We start from the raw sequence: 4,898 nt of genomic DNA, 5'->3' as shown, positions 1-4,898 counted from the left end.
TGTTTGTATTACTTTGGTAGTATATTTTGATAGCAGGTACCGACAACTTTGTTATTTTTTCTCAATATTGCTTTGGCTATTCAGGACCTTCTGTAGTTCCACATAAATTACAGGATTATTTGCTCTAGTTCTGTGAAAATGCCACAGAATTTTAATAGGGATTGCATTGAATCTGGCAAAGAAAATAGACATATAAGGCTAGGAAGCACAGAGAGTCCCAAAGAAGATGAACTCAAAGAGGGCCACACCAAGACGCATTATAATTAAAATGGCAAAGGTTAAAGATATGGAGAGAATCTTACAAGTAGCAAGAGAAAAGCAGTAAGTTACCTACAGGGGAGCTCCCATAAGATTGTCAGCTGATTTCTCAACAGAAACTTTGCAGGCCAGAAGGGATTGGCAGGAAATATTCAAAGTGATGACAAGTAAGGACCTACAACCAAGGTTACTCTACCCAGCAAGGTTATTGTTTAGAATCAAAGGACAGACAAAGAGCTTCCCAGACAAGAAAAAGTGAAAGAAGTTCATCATCACCAAGACAGTATTATAGGAGATGTTAGAGGGACTTCTTTAAGAAGAAAGAAAAAGGAAAAAAAGATTTAAAAATATGAATAATAAAAAGGCAAAAACTACAAATCTATCAATAATTACTCTAAATGTAAATGGATTAAATACTCCAGTCAAAAGACATAGCGTAGCTGAATGGATAAGAAAACAAGACCCTTACATATGCTGCCTATGAGAGGATGACTTCAGATCAAAAGACACACACAGACTGAAAGTAAAGGAGTGAAAAAATATGTTGCATGAAAATAGAAACAAAAAAATGCTGGGGTAGCAATACTTATATAAGACAAAATAGACTTTAAAACAAAGGCTATAACAAGAGACAAAGAAGGACCTAGTTATCCCATTTCTGGGTATTTAGTTGAAGAAACCCAAAACACTGTGAAGAGACATGTGAATCCATAAGCTCATTGCACCATTATTTATAGTAACAAAGATATGAAGGCATTCTGGATGTCCATCAATGAATGAATGGATAAAGGAGAGTTGGTACACATATACAACAGAATATTATTCAGCCATAAAAAAAAAAAAAAGAAATCTTTCCATCTGCAACAACATGGGTGGACCTAGAGGGTATTATGCTAAGTGGAGAAAGTCAGACAGAGAAAGATAAATGCCATATGAGGAATCTAGAGAACAGGATAAACAAACAACAGAAACAAGCTCATATTTATGGAGAGCATTTTGAGGGCTGAGAGTATGAGTAAAGTGGGAGGGGATTAAGAGGTACAAATTGGTAGTTACAAAACAGTCATGGTTATGTAGAGTATACATAGGGAATATAGTCACTAGTATTGTAATAACTATGTATGGTGTCAGATGGGTACTAGATTCATTGGGATGATCACTCCATACTGTATTGTACACCTGAAATTAATATATGTCAACTGTAGCTGAAAAAAATGAAAATATAAAAATTAAAAAGGGGGCATAAATTCCATATGTATTTAATAATAAACAACTTGTTTATATTCTTCATAGTATAATCAGGTTCATAGAACAGCCAAGTCTCTATATTTTATTACGGAGATCTTAGAACAGGAATTGTGTCTGAGTCCAAGTGTCAAAGGTCCCAGAAGACTAAGGCCAGGCACTTGGAGAAGAGGAAGAAGGAGGGAGGAAAGATTTTTATATGCCAGGGCACAAGAGGAAAGACTGACTAAAAAATATATTTTGTGACCTGCATCTTTTAGGTCTACAAATAATAACATGGGATGCACTTGGCAAAAGACTTTGGGTATGAATTGCTGTAAGTCAAAATCTATTGCTATTATGCATATTAGACTTTCAAAATGTAGAAAAGATGAAATGAAAACAATATATGAACAATGCACATCAAGGCACTTGCTCTGCTTTAAGATGTTACTAAATCTATAAAGGTTTCTTGGTGGGATTTTTGGTGACAATAATACAAAAGAGAAAGTGTTGAATTGGGATGTAAGTCGATATACTCAGACACTGTAGAGGACAAACTTTCCTCAACCCTCTTAGGGTCCTTGGCTGGGCTTGAAAATTAAACTGACAGATTAACAAGAAAGAAGTATACAAATTTATTTAAGTTTTACATGACATGGGAGCCTTCATAAGAAAATGAATACCTAAAGAAATAGTTAAGCCCAAATGTTTTTATACTAGGTTTGATGAAGAGTGGAAAGTCTTGGAAAATAGTGATAGGACAAAAGGGTATGAGCTAAGGATAGTGAACTGGGGGAAACAGCAAGGCCTGTTCATTTGGATTCCTCTTGGTGTTCCTCTATCTTCAGAGACAAAGATTCTCCTGTCCTCCAGATATTGGAAGGTATCTCTCGCATGAGAGTCTTATAACCTGCTCCAGGGAAGAAGGAAGAGGTCAGAGAGTCCTTCCTATACCTCCTATACCTGCTCTTTCTCAAATTTTTTCAGCTTAAAATATTTAATATGCTAAGATGGCATATTTTGGAGTAGTGTGTTCTGGATCCCATCAGTGTGTGTGTGTGTGTGTGTGTGTGTGTGTGTGTGTGTGTGTGTGTGTGTATCTATATATCACACAAAAACATATACAGTAACATCGAAGGCTTCTAATTTTTCTCTGAAGAGTAAAAAAAAAAAAAACTATGAATACAATCAATATATATGGTGAACTCATCTTTTTGCAACGTTATCTAATTTATATAAAGTTGAAATATCCATGAACCTTTGGCTTGGCTGTGCAGTTCTGCCATTAAGAATATAATCTTCATGGATCAATGCATAATTTATGTCTTTAAATATAGTATTAGCACTTCCAGGTTGACTTTTGTTTCCCCAAAATTTATATATAAACTCTTCCTCATCACACACCCATTACTTATCTACTTTTGGAATCTTTCAAAAATTAAGAGAAATGGAATGCAGCTTAATCCTTTTTTGTTCCTCTTATAAAGAAACATTTCCAATACCCAAAGTAAAAACTTTATGAGAGAAGGAAACACTTTGGATTTCCATGTCAAACGTAAAACTGTGTTATGCCCCCAGATGAACCATAAAGTTAACCTAGCATTGCATTCAATTACAGATGAACTCTCTTCCCTGTCTAGTTTTCACTGGTGGGCAGGACAGCACATGGTACCATAAAAGGAGATGATGGCCATTGCCCTTTTTCTGATAAAAGCAGCCACAGGCAGTTCTTCATTCACAACTCACTCTGACCCCTGCCCTCCTGATCACATATCCCAGAACTGTGATCTGGGCCTGAACCAAGGTAGCCATCTGTACATGTCTACTAGTCTTGGTGTCCAGCTCACAAACTCAAACTAGTAGATAAGCAAGTAGGAAGAAGCAAAAATGGAAGATCTAAATCTGGTCACTGGTTTTCATACTTTAAATAGATAATTTTCACTCTTCACAAGACCCTGCATAGTAAAGGTAATTGTCCCCATTTTAAAGGTTGAAAATCTGACAAGAAGAAAAATTTAAGTAACCTTCCCAACATCATATACCTGGGGAGTATCTGAGCAGGGATTGACACCAACCTCTGGCTGACTCCACAATGTCCCAGCTAGTTATTTTAGCCATGCTGTTAAAGATTATTAGCTGGAAGTAGATTGTCATCTGTAAGTAGAAAAAGTCCTGTGGCTCTCTGGGAAATTGCCAGAATGGAAAATTCTTGAGATTCTTAAGAATCAAGGACTGTGTCTTGTTTATTTCTGTATCGCTCATGGAGACTAGCTCAGTGTTAGCATAGGAGGTGTTCAAGAAATAATGATTAAATGAATCATGCATAAATTGAAATATATCTTTTTTCAGGTTTTAGTTAAAAATGACATTAAAACAGTACTTTCATGTAAATACGAGATACATATTTAAAATTTTTGATTATGCTAGAGATCATATAATGATGTAACACAGAAATCATTAGCTGTTATATTCATTCATTTTGCCCTAATTTATTATTTTATTAAAAGATAAATCTATGGGACAATTGCACTCTTAAAATGGCTGACTTCAGTGCATCTCTGAAACTCATTTTAGAAGTAAAATTGTAAGGTTGTAGACAACATCTGGAGAAAGAGATATTATCATATGTCTGATCAGTTAAAACCCAAACATCAGCATAAGAAATCTGTAAATGAGACATCAGAGTTAGTGAATATGCTAATGCATGTCTCACATGTTTGCCGAAATAAAACAAAATCAAATAAGAAAACTATATGTGCTCTATTACTGTTTACAAAGCATTTCCTAAGCTTCTCAAACTAAGGTACTTGTTCTTCATGGCAGAAATTAAAAGATAGACATGGTTAGTGTTGAATTGTGTAAAATATTTTTATATTAAAGCAAACAGATCTATGAAAACAGTAAGATATATATTCATTTCTAAGAGATGAAAGAGGAGACCTCAACAAAGTTTTTCTCTAGTATGTACTTGTGGGTTTCCCCCAATTCCTCCCCTACCTACCAAAGACAGTGATGAAAACATTTGAGAAAAACTACTGTATATTATTATCTTTTGTCTTTGGAAGAGTCCTCTGATGTACTTGTGATCATGCCCAATTTACAGAAAAGGAAGGAAGCACTGTGAAGTTAACTTACTCAATTGTGGAGGGAAAGGGTGTTAAAGAATATTTTTATTTCCCAGAAGGACTCCGTCCCACCTCTTGCAAACCCTACTATTATCAGCATCCTATGTCAGATTTAGGAGTGGTCTGGAAACAAATGCATATGACTATAAATTGCTATATGTCACGTATATAAAATAGGTAGATATTTATATTCACTCTCGACCTTTCTATTAACCAACTCTCCTAAACATTCTTCTTTCTCTCTATGAAATATAGCATACTTCCCATAAAGTATGATGAAAATCTATG

The sequence above is a fragment of the Pteropus alecto genome, unplaced genomic scaffold, assembly GCF_000325575.1.
Source record: "Pteropus alecto unplaced genomic scaffold, ASM32557v1 scaffold20, whole genome shotgun sequence".
Taxonomy (NCBI): domain Eukaryota; kingdom Metazoa; phylum Chordata; class Mammalia; order Chiroptera; family Pteropodidae; genus Pteropus; species Pteropus alecto.
This window is presented reverse-complemented; position numbering follows the sequence as displayed.